Genomic DNA, 17,285 nt, shown 5'->3' on the forward strand with positions numbered 1-17,285 from the left:
TTCACCCCATTATTCCTACCATGGTTTTGAATTTCAGTTCAGAAAAAATTTCAGCACCAACCGAAATCACTGAAATTCAGTAATTTCAGTTTGCATTTCGGCCAAACGACCGAAATATTCACTTGAATTTAAATAAATATTTGAAAATTTTGAAAATTATTTTGAAAAATATTTGATTTCCAGTGTACTACTGAAATTGCTGAAATATTTTGGCCGAAACGTAATATTTCAGTGTCTACTGAAATGAATGAAATTCAATGAATTTCATTGAAATGTCACTGAAAATGAAAACCATGATTCCTACAGACCTAAATATGTTTCCCTTGATATTTCGTGCTGTCTGTATGTCGGCAATGGCGCTTTTGTACATATGCCTGCACTTGTTTAACCCGTTTTGTTTCTGCAGTGATGGAATCATGCAGTGGTCACTTGCGACCATCTGTTGGGGCTCTGACCTTGATGGAGAAGATCTTCCTACTAATACAGAACCATACTAATTTTAGAAAAAGGTGACAAAGAAACTGTACTGCATATTGGGAATCAGCTGGCCAAAAGTTAGATTTTATGATGATGATGTTTTGTAAAGCCAGAAAGCCACATATCATTATCAATGACAGGGACACTATACACAACCAACCAGGCTTAGTGGGGTATTATTTGTCCTCTTTTATAATCTTTCATACCATCACGAAAACCCCTTGAGTTAGAAGATGATATCCTCCATTTTGTACATCTTCGCGACCACACGGAGTTAATTTTCTCCATGCATGGAACATGAACATGAACATCAGTATGCATTGATTTATGAAAGAGCCAGCCTAGCATGAGCGGCAAGAGCCACTCAGGCTAGCCAAGGAGACTGCCCATGAAACGACACCCCAAGGCCAATTAAGCCTTGAGGGAGGAACAAGACACAGGCAAGTCATCCTTGGCTATCAGAGATAAGGCCCTTGCAGCCATGTAAGGCTTGCTCTCTGCTACTGCATTTACCACTACCAAACTTCGGTCTCTTCAGTTCTTGGTTTGCAGTCTTTCTTCCGTCCAACATCTATTTATATACGCACGCCCCAGAGAACAGGATCTAATCGTGTTCGGTCCATGTAGGCCTTTACCAGAGTATCTTATCATCACCGGTTTTTGGGTTAGCAGAATATATTCTAGATGTCAACCTATATGGAATGTCAAACATCATGATATACAACTTCATGTTGCATTTTGAATTATATAATTTTTCCTTGGGATTTGTTAGGTGAGAGCATTTTGACTGCTCTGAACTCGATTCCTGATATGGTGCTCAAATCTGGTTAAAGCTAGCTAGTATGATCAATCCCATATCTGTGCTAAAAGGACATGAAAAGTTGAATCGCTTATCTATTTACCACATTATCACTATAGTGATCAAACAGAGGGAACACACTACTCTTTACACATCATGGAGTGATATCCTGGATGGGGTCGTTGTTTTACACGAAACCGTTCATGAGATGCACACTAAAAAACTTAATGGTGTAATTTTCAAGATAGACATTGAAAAAGCCTATGAGAAAGTTAATTGGTCGTTATCCAACATACTCTTAGAATGAAAGAGTTCTTACGGGAATGGTGTGCCTTGATCCATAGCTTTGTTTCTGGGGGTAGCGTTTACGTAAAAGTCAATGATGACATAGGACACCATTTCTAAACAAAAAAGGAATTAAGACAAGGGGACTCTATATGAGTGCGGCGTTTTGGCTCTCGGGTGCATCTGCACCCGGGCCGACGGAAAAAATCAAAACAAATACAAAAAATATTCAAAACAATCCAAATTTTTTGTATGTGGTAGATGATTAGATGCGCGAGGCCCGCTCCAATTTTGAGTTCATTTGGGGATCTGAGGTGCTCTCAACAAAAAAGACAAAATCTGGGTCTGTGAAAAAGGTTCACTGTTTACAATTTTTTTGACTCAATTTGTCTTTTTTGCTGAGAGATGCTCGAATGTCCAAATGATGTGAAATTTGGAGCGGACCTTGCGCATCAAATTGTCTACTACTCAAAAAAAAATTTGGATTTTTTTGAATTTTTTTAGTATTTCTTTTTATTTGTTTCGTCAGCGGGAGCATCTGAGCCCGTGCTGAGAAGCGAATTATCCACTCTATATCTCCAATACTATTCAATTTAGTGGCGGATATGTTAACGATCATGATTGACCTGGCTAAACAAGATGGTCAAATTGCAGGGGTGGTCCCACATCTGGTGGATGGAGGGTTATCAATCCTTCAATATGCAGACGACACAATTCTATTTGTGAAATACGACCTAGATAAAGCAGCGAATCTGAAATTAACATTATCAACGTTCGAGTAATTATCTGGATCGAAAATTAATTTCCGTAAAAGTGAATTGTTCTGTTTTGGCGAGGCTAAGGACCCAACTGCTCAATATGGTGAGTTATTTGAATGTGAGCAAGGGCAATTTCCTATTAAGTATTTCGGCATAGCAATACTCCCCCTTTAATAAATATAAGGTGTATTATTTTTTCAAAAAGTCAAACTTCTGAAACTTTGACCAAGTTTATTGACAAAAATATCAATATCTAGAATACAAAATCATTATCACTAGATTCACCTTGAAATATATTTTTATATTATATATTAGGTATTGTAAATATTTATATATTTTCCTATAACGTTGGTCAAACATAGAAAACGGTTGAGTTTTTAAAAAAACTAATACACCTTATATTTAGGAATGGAGGGGGTATATTATAGGAGATTAACGAATGCCGAATGGAAGCACATCGAAGAACGTCTGCAAAAAGGACTCGCGAGTTGGAAAGGAAAATAGCTATCCCCGGAAGGAAGACTGCTTCTCATAAATTCAGTATTAACTAATATGGTACAGTATATGATATCTTTCTTCCAACTACCCGAAGGAGTCTTACAAAGATTGTATTATTTCCGATAGAGATTCTTTTGGCAAGGGGATAGTGAGAAAAAGAAATATCGACTGGCTAAATGGAATGTCGTCTGCCGATCAAAAGACCTGGGAGGACTGGGTATCCATAACATACAGGTTAAGAACTCAACTCTCTTGGGTAAGTGGATTTTTAAGTTACTTACGGAGGACAGTGTGTGGGAAACACTCCTTAACGAAAATACATTGGCACAAAACCGTTATCACAGGTCCTATGGAAATCTGGTGACTCACATTTCTGGGCTGACCTAATGGCGACTAAGAAACATTTCTTTCGCTTTGGTCCGGGGTATTTAAGATCAAGGATGGATCGGATATTAGATTCTGGGAGGACAAGTGGTTAGGGAATACCACCCTTAAAGAACAATATCTGACTCTATACAATATTGTGCGACACAAAGGTGCTACGCTTGCTTCTGTTATGCAAGATTCGCCACCAGATGTGACGTTCAAACAGAACTTAATTGGTAGGAGACTATATAGACTTGGAATGCCTTGTTGGGATGCCTGGCCTCGGTTCAGCTGTCACAAGGTTCTGATGAGTTATGTTGGAATCTATGTGGGAATCGGAAATTCTCCGTGGATTCCATGTATAGGGCGATGGTACAGTTCGATGTACCAGACGATAATAACAAAAAATATGGCAGATGAAGGTTCCACTCAAATTAAACATATTCGCGTGGTACCTTCGCAAATGTGTCATTTTAACTAAAGATAACCTCGTCAAACGGAAATGACATGGAAGCACGAAGTGTGTATTCTATCCTCAAGAAGAGAAAATAAAACATTTATTCTTTGATTGCCAGTTTGCATGGTCTATTTGATCGGCTATCCAAATGCTTTCAACTTGTATCCACCCACCTCAGTTACCAATATTTTTGGTAACTGGTTATTTGGGATCGGTCATAAGTTTAGAACCATTTTAAGGGTAAGAGCGCTTGCCGTTATATGATCACTCTGGCTGAGTAGAAATGACAAGGTTTTTAATGATAAAAATTCTTCTCCTTTGTAGGTTCTCTTTCGATGCACATGTATTCTCCGTTCGTGGTACCCCTTACAACGGACAAACTTTCGAGACCTTTCTACGGAGGCTTCTGTGCTACTGGAGAAGGCGGCGAGGGATATTTTTATCCCATATGAATGTCAGCGTGATCTGTGGATAGTGCCTCCATAGACGACGACGATTTAGATTGTATTACGTCTGTTGCTGTTTCATTTTTAGTACCTTTTGGTCTGTGGCTGTGTGCATCTTAGCTATGTAGAGGCCGGGTGTAACGCTTAAAATAGTTTAAGTAATAAAAGCCCATTATAAAAAAAAGAACTGTTGCAGGTCCAGCTTTTTTCTGTTGATCTCACCAAATTCCCACGGGTTAAATGGAATGTCGTCTGCCGACCAAAAGACCAGGGATGACTGGGCCCATGACCTATAGGTAAAGAACTTAGCCTTCTCGGGTAAGTGGCTTTTTAAGTTACTTACGGAGGATGGTGTTGGCAAACACTTCTTAAACGAAAATACATTGGCACAAACCGTTATCACAGGTCCTATGAAAACCTGGTGACTCACATTTTTGGGCTGGCCCAATGACGACTAAGAAACACTTCTTTCGCTTTGGGGTATATAAGATTAAGGATGAATCGAAATTAGATTTTGGAAATACAATTGATTAAGGAATACCATCCTTCGAGAATAATATCCAGTTTTATATAATATTGTACGACACAAAGGTGCTACGCTTGCTTCTGTTATGCAAGATTTGCCATCAGTTGTGACGTTCAGACGTGACTTAACTGGTATGAGACTATAGTCTTGGAACACCTTGTTGGGATGCGTGGCATCGGTACGGCTGACGCAAGGTTCCGATGAGTTCCGTTGGAATCTATGTGGGAAATGAGAAATTCTCGGTGGACTCCATCTATAGGGCGTTAGTACAGGCTGATGTGTCAGTCGATAATAATAATAATAATAAAAATATGACGTATGAAGGTTCCACTGAAGTTAAAAATATTCGCGTGCGTGGTACCTTCGTAAATGTGTCATTTTAACTAAAGATAACCTCGTCAAATGGAACTGGCATGGCAACACGAAATGTGTATTCTATCATCAAGAAGAGACAATAAAACACTTATTCTTCGACTGCCAGTTTGCACGGTCTATTTGATCAGCTATTCAGATGGCTTCCAACTTGTATTCACCAACTTCAGTTGCCTTGTTTTTGGTAACTGTTTATTTGGGATTGATAGTAAGTTTAGAACCATTTTAAGGGTATGAGCGCTTGCCGTTATATGATCGCTATGACTGAGTAAAAATAACAAGGTTTTCAATGATAAAAGTTCAATTCGTTTGCAGGTTCTCTTCCGATGTACAAGTATTCTCGGTTCGTGGTCCATATTACAACGGACGGAGTTTCGAGACCTTTTTACGAAGGCTTCTGTGCGACTGAAGTAAGTGGCGAGGGATATTTTCATCCCACATGGATGGCCGCGTGATTTCCGGATAGGTCCTCCATAGACGACGATGATTTACGTCAATATGATTGTACTACGTCTGTTGTTGTTCTTTTTTTTTTATACTTTGAGATAATGGCTGTGTGCATCCCAGCTATGCAGAGATGGGGTGTAATGCTAAAAACTTCTTAAGTAATAAAAGCCCTTTAACAAAAAAAAAATCCCCATGAGACCAAATAATCCGAGTAACGTTTAATCATTTTCTTGCTTCTGGGTGATACAGAAGACTTCCAAACAATGGCACACGGTGTGGATCAACAGAGAACATGATAACTTACAGGGACAAGCTTACATCTCAGCAAATAAACATGATCATTGAGAGACAGTTCAACGGCTTGGGAATACTACCACTGAAAACGGCTATGGTTGATTAGAAATGATAAAGTTTTTAATGATAAAAATTCAACTCGTTTGCAGGTTCTCTTTCAATGTACAAGTATTCTCCGTTCGTGATTCATATTACAATGAATGGAGTTTCGAGACCTTTTTAGAAAGGCTTCTGTGCGACTGAAGAAAGTGGCGAGGGATATTTTCATCCCACATGGATGGCCGCGTGATCTCTAGATAGGTCCTCCATAGGCGACGATGATTTACGTCAACATAATTGTAGTACGTCTGTTGTTGTTCTATTTTTTATACTTCGAGATTATGACTGTGTGCATCTTAGCTACGAAAAGACCGGAAGTAATGATTAAAACTTCTTAAGTAATAAAAGCCCTTCATAAAAATGACAAATTCCCACAAGACCAAATAATTCCAGCGTTCACACAACAATAACAAAGAGGGACCAAGCAACGGCAACTTGAATCTTGCACGAACCGAGGTCGCACATGCCGCAGCTCGTGCCGGAGCACTCTGGCTTGAACTCAGTTGTACTTGTATCCCGAGCAAGAAGACCGGACAGAGAGGCGTCCATAGCATCACAACAGTTTCTCTCTTAAATCGACAGAAACAACCCACCTTGAGAGCTCGATCACGCCATCCGTATCGACAATGAAGTAGGACGAAATATTAATCCAGGGCTGGTCCAAACCAACGCTTATGTGTTCAATTGCTTAGTGGTTCAAGGTTAAAATTAGATAAAACATAAATGTTGGTCAGCTTAGCATGCAACTCCTCCATAAACACATGGTGTTTCGGTACATGAATGAAAGCAACATGATGTGATTGGGAAACATAGTCAGATCAATACCTATAAAAAGAGTGCCCACGGAGGAAGATACTAGATTTTCATCTTAACGGATTGCCTTGAACTCTCAATCAAACATGAGAAAAAACATCTACACGCGCAGAGCAGATTAAAAGACCGAAAGTACGAGATTGACTGAAAACGGTAAAAAAACAGATACACACTGATAGATGCACTCACGTTTTGTGTGAGTTTTTTGGCAGTTGTCCCTTGTGCGCCTGAGGAGATAGTTGCGATTATGATACGTCGAGTTTTCCTACTGGCAGTGTAGCCATGGAATCATGCAGTGGCCACTTGAGACCATGTGTTGGGGCCCTGACCCTGATGGGGAAGATCTTCCTACTAATTAATACAGAACCATACTAATTTTAGAAAAAAGTGACAAAGAAACTGTACTGCATATTGGGAATCAGCTGGCCAAAAGTAAGATTTTATGATGATGATGTTTTGTAAAGCAAGAAAGCCACATGTCATTCTCAATGACGGGGAAACTATACAGAACTAACCAGGCTTAGTGGGATATTATTTCTCCTCTTTTATAATCTTTCATACCATCACGAAAACCCCTTGAGTTAGAAGATGGTATCCTCCATTTTGCACATCTTCGCGACCATACGGAGCTAATTTTCTCCATGCATGGAACATGAACATGAACATCAGTATGCATTGATTTATGAAGAGACAGCCTAGCATGGGCCGCAGGAGCCACTCAGGCTAGCCAAGAAGACTGCCCATGAAACCACACCCCAAGGCCACCAATTAAGCCTTGAGGGAGGAACAAGACACAGGCAAGTCATCCTTGGCTATCAGAGATAAGGCCCTTGCAGCCATGTAAGGCTTGCTCTCCGCTGATGCATCACCACTATTGGACTTCGGTCTCTTCAGTTCTTGGTTTGCAGTCTTTCTTCCGTCCAACGTCTATTTATATGCGCACGTCCCAGAGAACAATATCTACCCGTGTTCGGTGCATGTAGGCCTTTACCAAAGTATCTTATCATCACGTTTTTTGGGCTAGCAGAATATATTCGAGATGTCAACCTATATGGAATGTCAAACATCATGATATACAACTTTATGTTGCATTTTAAATTATATGGTTTTTCCTTGGGATTTGTTAGGTGAGAGCACTTTGACTCCTCTGAAAGTAACTCCTGATATGATGCTCAAACAGAGGGAATGCACTGCTCTTTACATAGTATGGAGCAACTATTTCGTCTTGATAGTGGATTTTCAGCACCAGGTTGCCTAGGCACCCTCAATGAACAGTAACACCGAAACAAATAGAAAAAAAAATCTGAAACTTTGCAAGATCAAAGGTGATCAAAATTTCTAGGGGCTTGCAAGTTTTCATGCCAATAAAAACATTTGAGGAGCTCTACAGAGGAAAAACATTTTAGTACTTCAAATTTTGAGCACTTTTAGCACTGAAATCTGAAACTTGTTTGTACACATTTCTTTACATGATATCTTGGTAGGAAAACTTGTAAGAACCTACAAAGTTTGACCATCTTATATGTTGCAAAGCTTCAGATTTTTTTAAACATTTTTTCTATTTTTTGATTTTACTGTTCATAAAGGGTGCCTAGGCATCCGGGTGCTGTTACACCTTTCTCTTTCGTCTTTAGATAAATTGAACGTATTTTAATCTTAAAAACCAAGCTACTCCGTTGACAGATATAAAATGTAATAACCATTCTATTAGATAAATATGCATTGGGCTACCTGTATGGTATTTCCCAACAGTTTTAAGAATTAACATGCCGGTGAAATTCAGGGTAAAAGCAAAAGTATTAGCATGGCTGATATCTAATGCCACATGATATCTATGTGGACAAGTTCGAAGCTATTTACAGTTGTATCAGAGATGAATAGATGTTCGAAACGACAATTTTGCAGAAGCCATTCATGGATCCCACGATTGTTCCGTGAATTTTAGGCGGAACTCGTGTTTTGTCGCAACTTTCACTGTAAGAGCTATCATAAAACTACGCTTCTTAGAGGCGTCGGTTAAGTTCCTGCTGTATTTTTTCCTTCATGATTATCACATCAACGAGTATGCTGTTGTTCAATGAAATAGTCATGCTGCAAGGAGGACATGCTTATAGTTCTGGTGAGTCACATTTTCACTAGATATATCCGTGATAGGTGCAGCAACATACCTTTGGTCCAGCCATTTGCTCTAGTTATATTACATCATTATTAATCTCTTGTTGATGTCACTTATCATAAAATTTACATTCATTAATCCTCTTCGTAAAAATGCTTGATCCACAGGCTTACATTGCAATGCAATAAGGTATGCTTGAAATTCTCTTTGGTCTTGGACTTGTACAAGTCCATCCATCCACAATATCACAGACCCAGGTTCTAGCTCTGCGCCTCAAGGTTACTTTTCTTTTTGGTTGTATTAAACTTACAGAACTGATGAGAAATAAAAACATGCCTGGGAAACTTGGATGCAGAACCTACCAAAATGGAAAACCCTCGGCTTGTAGAGAACACTTCAAAACAAAATGGACCAAGAGTGCTGGAGCTTCAGCGTTTCAGTCTGCTTCACAGGAAAGCTGCTGCTTCAGCTCCAGCTTTTCTGTTCATCTTCTCACCTGCATTCACCCCATTATTCCTACAGACCTAAATATGTTTCCCTTGATATTTCGTGCTGTCTGTATGTCGGCAATGGCGCTTTTGTACATATGCCTGCACTTGTTTAACCCGTTTTGTTTCTGCAGTGATGGAATCATGCAGTGGCCACTTGAGGCCATCTGTTGAGGCCCTGACCCTGATGGAGAAGATCTTCCTACTAATACAGAACCATACTAATTTTAGAAAAAGGTGGCAAAGAAACTGTACTGCATATTGGGAATCAGCTGGCCAAAAGTTAGATTTTATGACGATGATGTTTTGTAAAGCCAGAAAGCCACATGTCATTCTCAATGACAGGGACACTATACACAGCTAACCAGGCTTAGTGGGATATTATTTCTCCTCTTTTATAATCTTTCATACCATCACGAAAACCCCTTGAGTTAGAAGATGGTATCCTCCATTTTGTACATCTTCACGACCACACGGAGCTAATTTTCTCCATGCATGGAACATTTTGTACATCTTGGCGACCACACGGAGCTAATTTTATGATTATGATGGTCTGTAAGCCAGATGTCATTGCCAATGACAAGGACACTATGCACAACTAGCCAGGCTTAGTGGGCTTACTTCTCCCCTTTTACAATCTTTCGTACCATTACAAGAAAACCTCGAGTTAGAAGATGGTATCCTCCATTTTGTACATCTCCGCGACCGCACCGAGCTAATTTTCTCCATGCATGGAACATGAACATCAGCATGTATTGATTTATGAAATAGACAGCCTAGCATGGGCGGCAAGAGCCACTCAGGCTAGCCAAGGAGACTGCCCATGAAACCACACCCCAAGGCCAATTAAGCCTTGAGGGAGGAACAAGACACAGACAAGTCATCCTTGGCATTCAGAGATAAGGCCCTTGCAGCCATGTAAGGCATGCTCTCCGCTGATGCATCACGACTACCGGACTTCGGTCTCTTCAGTTCTTGGTTTGCAGTGTTTCTTCCGTCCAGCATCTATTTATATATGCACGTCCCAGAGAACAAGATCTAATCGTGTTCGGTCCATGTAGGCCTTTACTAGAGTATCTTATCATCACCGGTTTTTGGGCTAGCAGACTATATTCTAGATGTCAACCTATATGGAATGTCAAACATCATGATATACAACTTCATGTTGCATTTTGAATTATATAATTTTTCCTTGGGATTTGTTAGGTGAGAGCATTTTTACTCCTCTGAACTCGATTCCTGATATGATGCTCGAATCTGCTTAAAGCTAGCTAATATGATCAATCCCATATCTTTGCTAAAAGGACAGGAAAAGTTGTATCTCTTATCTATTTACCACATATGGCTGTATGCATCACTCGATGCAGAGGCCGGGGCGTGGCCTCCTTTTCGAAAAAAATCTATTTACCACATTATTACTATAGTGATCAAACAGAGGGAACACACTACTCTTTACATAGCATGGAGTGATATCCTGGATGGGTCGTTGTTTTACACGATACCGTACATGAGATGCACACTAAAAAAACTTAATGGTGTAATTTTCAAGATAGACTTTGGAAAAACCTATGATAAAGTTAATTGGTCATTTCTCCAACAGACTCTTAGAATGAAAGAGTTCTCACGAGAATTGTGTGCCTTCATCCATAGCTTTGTTTCTGGGGTAGTGTTGCCGTAAAAGTCAATGATGACATATGATGCCATTTAGAAACAAAAAAGGGATTAAGACAAGGGGACTCTATATCTCCAATACTATTAAATTTAGTGGTGGATATGTTAGCGATCATGATTGACCGGGCTAAACAAGATGGTCAAATTGCAGGGGTGGTCCCACATCTGGTGGATGGGGGTTATCAATCCTTCAATATGCAGACGCCACAATTCTATTTATGAAACACGACCTAGATAAAGCAGCGAATCTAAAATTAATATTATCAGTGTTCGAGCAATTATCTAGAATAAAAATTAATTTCCATAAAAGTGAATTATTCTGTTTTGGCGAGGTTAAGGACGCAGCTGCTCAATATGGTGAGTTATTTGGATGTGAGCAAGGGCAATTTTCTATTAAGTATTTGGGCATACCAATAGTATATTATAGGAGATTAACGAATGCCGAACGGAAGCATGTCGAAGAACGTCTGCAAAAAAGACACGCGAGTTGGAAAGGAAAATTGCTATCCTGGAAGAAAAACTGGTTCTCATAAATTCAGTATTAACTAATATGGTACTGTATATGATATCTTTCTTCCAACTACCCGAAGGAGTCTTACAAAGATTGGATTATTTCCGATCGAGATTCTTTCGGCAAGGGGATAGTGAGAAAAAGAAATATCGACCGACTAAATGGAATGTCGTCTGCCGACCAAAAGACCAGGGAGGACTGGGTATCCATGACCTACAGGTTAAGAACTTAGCTCTCTTGGGTAAGTGGCTTTTGAAGTTACTTACGGAGGACAATGTATGGCAAACACTCCTTAACGAAAATACATTGGCACAAAACCGTTATCACATGTCCTATGGAAACCTGGTGACTCACATTTTTGGGCTGACCTAATGACGACTAAGAAACATTTCTTTCGCTTTGGGCCGCGGTATTTAAGATCAAGGATGGATCGGAAATTAGATTATGGGAGGACAACTGGTTAGGGAATACCACCCTTTGAGAACAATATCCGGCTCTATACAATATTGTGCGGCACAAAGGTGGTACGCTTGCTTCTGTTATGCAAAATTCGCCACCACATGTGATGTTCAGACAAAACTTAACTGATAGGAGACTATAGTCTTGGAATGCCTTGTTGGGACGTCTGGCCTCGGTTTAGCTGTCACAAGGTTCTGATGAGTTTCGTTGGAATCTATGTGGGAACGGAAAATTCTTCGTGGATTCCATGTATAGGGCGATGGTACAGTCCGATGCACCAGTCGATAATAACAAAAAAAATTGGCGGATGAAGGTTCCACTCAAATTAAAGATATCCGCGTGGTACCTTCGCAAAGGTGTCATTTTAACTAAAGAGAACCTCGTCAAACGGAAATGGCATGGAAGCACGAAGTGTGTATTCTATCCTCAAGAAGAGACAATAAAACACTTATTCTTTGATTACCAGTTTACACGGTCTATTTGATCGACTATCCAAATGGCTTCCAACTTGTATCCACCCACTTCAGTTGCCAATATTTTTGGTAATTGGTTATTTGGGATCGATCATAAGTTTAGAACGATTTTAAGGGTAGGAGCGCTTGCAATTATATGGTTGCTCTCGCTGAGTAGAAATGACAAGGTTTTTAATGATAAAAATTCTTCTCGTTTGCAGGTTCTCTTCCGATCCACAGGTATTCTCCGTTCGTGGTACACCTTACAACGGACGGACTTTCGAGACCTTTCTACGGAGGCTTCTGTGCTACTGGAGAAGGTGGTGAGGGATATTTTTATCCCACATGGATGGCAGCGTGATCTCCGGATAGTGCCTCCATAGGCGACGACCATTTAGATTGTATTACGTCAGTTGCTGTTTCATTTTTAGTACTTTTTAGTATGTGGCTGTGTGCATCTTAGCTATGTAGAGGCCGGGTGTAATGCTTAAAATAGTTTAAGTAATAAAATCCCATTATAAAAAAGAACTACTGCAGGTCCAGCTTTTTTCTGTTGATCTCACCAAATTCCCATGGGTTAAATGAAATGTCGTCTGCCGACCAAAAGACCAGGGAGGACTCGGGATCCATGACCTATAGGTAAAGAACTCAGCCCTCTTGAGTAAGTGGTTTTTTAAGTTACTTACGGAGGACGGTGTCTGACAAACACTTCTTAAACAAAAATACATTAGCACAAAACCGTTATCACAGGTCCTATGGAAACCTGGTGATTCACATTTTTGGGCTGGCCTAATGGCGACTAAGAAACACTTCTTTCGCTTTGGGGTATATAAGATTAAGGATTGATCGGAAATTAGATTATGTGAAGATAAGTGGTTAGGGAATACCACCCTTCGAGAAGAATACCGGGTTCTATATAATATTGTACGACACAAATGTGCTATGCTTGCTTCTGTTATGCAAGATTCCCCACCAATTGTGACGTTCAGACGTGACTTAATTGGTACGAGATTACAGTGTTGAAACACCTTGTTGGGATGCCCTGGCATCGGTACGGCTGACGCAAGGTTCCGATGAGTTCCGTTGGAATCTATGTGAGAATGAGAAATTCTCGGTGGACTTCATGTATAGGGCGTTAGTACAGGCCGATGTGGCAGTCGATAATAATAATAACAAAAAATATGGCGCATGAAGGTTCCACTGAAATTAAAAATATTCGTGTGGTACCTTCGCAAATGTGTCATTTTAACTAAAAATAACCTCGTCAAACGGAACTGTCATGTCAACACGAAATGTGTATTCTGTCATCAAGAAGAGACAATAAAACACTTATTCTTCGACTGTCAGTTTGCACAGTCTGTTTGGTCAGCTATTCAGATGGCTTCCAACTTGTATCCACCAACTTCAGTTACCTTGTTTTTGGTAACTAGTTATTTGGGATTGATAATAAGTTTAGAACCATTTTAAGGGTACGAGCGCTTGTCGTTATATGGTCGTTATGGTTGATTAGAAATGATAAAGTTTTTAATGATAAAAATTCAACTCGTTTGCAGGTTCTCTTTCGATGTGCAAGTATTCTCCGTTCGTGGTCCATATTACAATGAATGGAGTTTCGAGACCTTTTTAGGAAGGCTTTTGTGCGACTGAAGAAAGTGGCGAGGGATATTTTCATCCCACATGGATGGCCGCGTGATCTCTAGATAGGTCCTCCATAGGTGACGATGATTTACGTCAACATAATTGTACTACGTCTGTTGTTGTTCTATTTTTTATACTTTGAGATTATGACTGTGCGCATCTTAGCTATGAAAAGACCGGATGTAATGATTAAAACTTCTTAAGTAATAAAAGCCCTTCATAAAAAAAACAAATTCCCACAAGACCAAATAATCCCAGTAACGTTTAATCCTTTTCTTGCTTCTGGGTGATACAGAAGACTTCCAAACAATGGCACACGGTGTGGATCAACAGAGAACATGATAACTTACAGGGACAAGCTTACATCTCAGCAAATAAACATGATCATTGGGAGACAGTTCAACGGCTTGGGAGTTGGGAATACTACCACTGAAAACAGCTAAACTGGACAGCTTCGTAACATTTCGACACCGCTCGAGCAACCACCAAACTCTACCAGCGTTCACACAACAATAACAAAGAGGGACCAAGCAACGGCAACTTGAATCTTGCACGAACCGAGGTCGCACATGCCGCAGCTCGTGCCGGAGCACTCTGGCTTGAACTCAGTTGTACTTGTATCCCGAGCAAGAAGACCGGACAGAGAGGCGTCCATAGCATCACAGCAGTTTCTCTCTTAAATCGACAGAAACAACCCACCTTGAGAGCTCGATCGCGCCATCCGTATCAACAATGAAGCAGGACGATCTTTTAGAAATATTAATCCAAGGCTGGTCCAAACCAACGCTTATGTGTTCGATTGCTTAGTGGTTCAAGGTTGAAATTAGATAAACGAAAAGGTGCGATGGCACCCGGGGGTCCCGACCCCCTTTTATGTGTACGTTGAACTACGTTTAGATTCATGCTATGGTCTGTCTAGCGGCAGACTTTTTTCAGAGTCAGCATAGTTCACGAGGTCAGTTAACAGAGAGAAACAGCGGTATGAAGTAGGCAGGGTAGGGAACAGAGCTCCTACTCTGGTCGAGTAGGTCTTGCAGGGAGTCGGTACTCAAGCAGGTCAAGGTTGAAAAGACAACTCGTATGTGTCGTTTTTGCTGAGAGACAACTCATGGGGGCTGGATGGGGCGTCAATAGAGTTAATCGTGCTACAGTACCTTTTGTCAGAAGAACAGGGGTTTTCACATCAGTGCATGTGCATGTTTTGTGCTATCAATATACATGCAGCCTGAGGGGTGTTTGCCATATGATGGACAGTAGGAGACTAGGCCTAGATTCCTTAAATCACTACAGGAAAAAACTTATAAGCCGAGTGCCCGAAACACTCGGCTTACAACGGTTTACACTCGGTTTATATATAAACCGAGTGTTTTTCCCGGCTTATAACACACGCCTTACTAAGGACCGGCTTATCCGGTGTAAGCCGAGAGCAATAGCGAAAACACTCGGCTTACATATAAGCCGAGGAACCCCATGTAAGCCAAGTGTCAACGGGCACACGATTTATATATAACGGCAACGTGGTACTAACGGCAAGCCCCGTGACAGTTTATATAAACCGAGGGCCTACAGTCACACAGTTTATATGTAAGCCGAGGGCCGAGCCTGGACACACGAGTTATATATAAACCGAGGCTTAGGCTAGACACACATAAACCGAGGGCCGAGCCCTCGGCTAAAATTGTAAACGACCAAGCCATGGATGCCCTATAAGTCGGGTCCCCCTTAGAGGTTCTAACCATGGAGCACGAAGGTCTCAAAAACGCATAGTTTCCCCTCCAAAGATAACCTCCCCAGTTGGGGAACGCATTAGATATTTCCCTAAACCTGTGGGTCCTTGAGCGGATCCCACATTAGCTCCAAGACGCTGGTCTCTAACTAGAAAAGTAAATGCTTGAGCTTGAGAAGCTTCTGGCCCGGTGGGTCCATAAAACTCACTCGGATAAGCTGTATTATTGAACCATACAAAACAACAAGCGATAAAACCAAAGACAGATAAAGCAGCTAAACTATAAGACAAGTAAGCTTCTCCAGACCATACAAATGCACGGCGAGCCCATGCGAAGGGTTTGGTTAAAATATGCCAAATTCCCCCAAATACACAAATAAAACCCAAGTCGGGTGCCTCCCAAGGGACACACGGCTTACAGCCCCAGATGCCCTATAAGCCGGGTGTCAATGCCTGGGACACACGGCTTATAACGCGCAATAGCATTTTTTTACAACAACATAACTATATATATGTAATATATATCCATATATCACAACAACAGTATATTACAAATCCAATAGATCACAACAACAATATAGTTTCACAAAAGCATGCGTACATATGCAACAAGATTTCACAACCGAAACGGCATGCATACATATCCAATATATTACAAGTTCACAACAAGAACAAACCGATGATGAGTTCAAAGTCCACACACTCATACATATCCAATATAGTTTCACAAAAGCATGCATACATATTCAAGGAGGGTTCACAACAACATTACATATGCAACAAGAGTTCAGAAACGAAAGCATGAGTTCAACCTACAATATGCAATGAGTGTCCACCGCAGCATGTATGCCCACCGTCGACGGCATTCGTGATGCAAACCTGTAAGTTCATTACCACACGCATGAGTTTCCAAAGCTAAATTGCAAATGATCGATAAGGCACAAGAGTCAACAAGCATCAACATATAAGTTTCAAATTGAAGCTAAGAAGTATGAATAATATAAGGATCAACACTTTGGGCTCTACTATCAGCAATGCACAAGTTGGGAACTGAGAGACACAACCAACGACAAGACACAAGCATGAATAATGCACAAGCATAGACAACTACCTCGAGTGATCATTGTGGCGTGCAGGTCGAAGCATCTTGAGCCGCAGTGCGTGTCACTGGGCTTGCTTGGGCGGGTGTAGATCCACCAACCATAAAGTTATTGGAGCCTTCTCCTGACTGAGGACACTTCAAGCTGATAGACAAGGACAAGAGTTACTTCATCACGATACACCGCTATAAACAAGAAATAACAGTTGTTGCATGAATACCAAAATAACAAGAATGGTTCTAGATGTCGTTGAATGCATAACATGATTCAATCTTAGATGGTTCATTGAGCACACGCGAACTAAGTCATCGGCTCGACGACCGGTACCATCTCAGAGAAGGAGAGAAGACCAAGGTCTCACCTGAACCAAGGAAACAGATGGTGAGGTCCCACAAAATTCATCCTTTGGGCAATGATAAGAGCTTGGCCGTCATCGTCAGCACCACAATGCAATGACCACCATACGACCGATTGTCCTTGAGCCCGT

At 40.7% G+C, this 17,285-nt stretch overlaps 1 long non-coding RNA gene across 1 annotated transcript; it reads right to left on the reverse strand.

Moving 5' to 3' along the window:
- Positions 1–16,381: 16,381 nt before the first annotated feature.
- Positions 16,382–16,941, reverse strand: LOC123428359. The gene is made up of 2 exons (XR_006622534.1): positions 16,810–16,941; positions 16,382–16,577 (listed from the first exon to the last, which is right to left on the reverse strand). It is a non-coding gene; the product is annotated as an uncharacterized LOC123428359 (long non-coding RNA).
- Between the last annotated feature and the right edge of the window lie 344 nt (positions 16,942–17,285).

Source organism: Hordeum vulgare, chromosome 2H, assembly GCF_904849725.1.
Source record: "Hordeum vulgare subsp. vulgare chromosome 2H, MorexV3_pseudomolecules_assembly, whole genome shotgun sequence".
Classification (NCBI taxonomy): Eukaryota; Viridiplantae; Streptophyta; class Magnoliopsida; order Poales; family Poaceae; genus Hordeum; species Hordeum vulgare.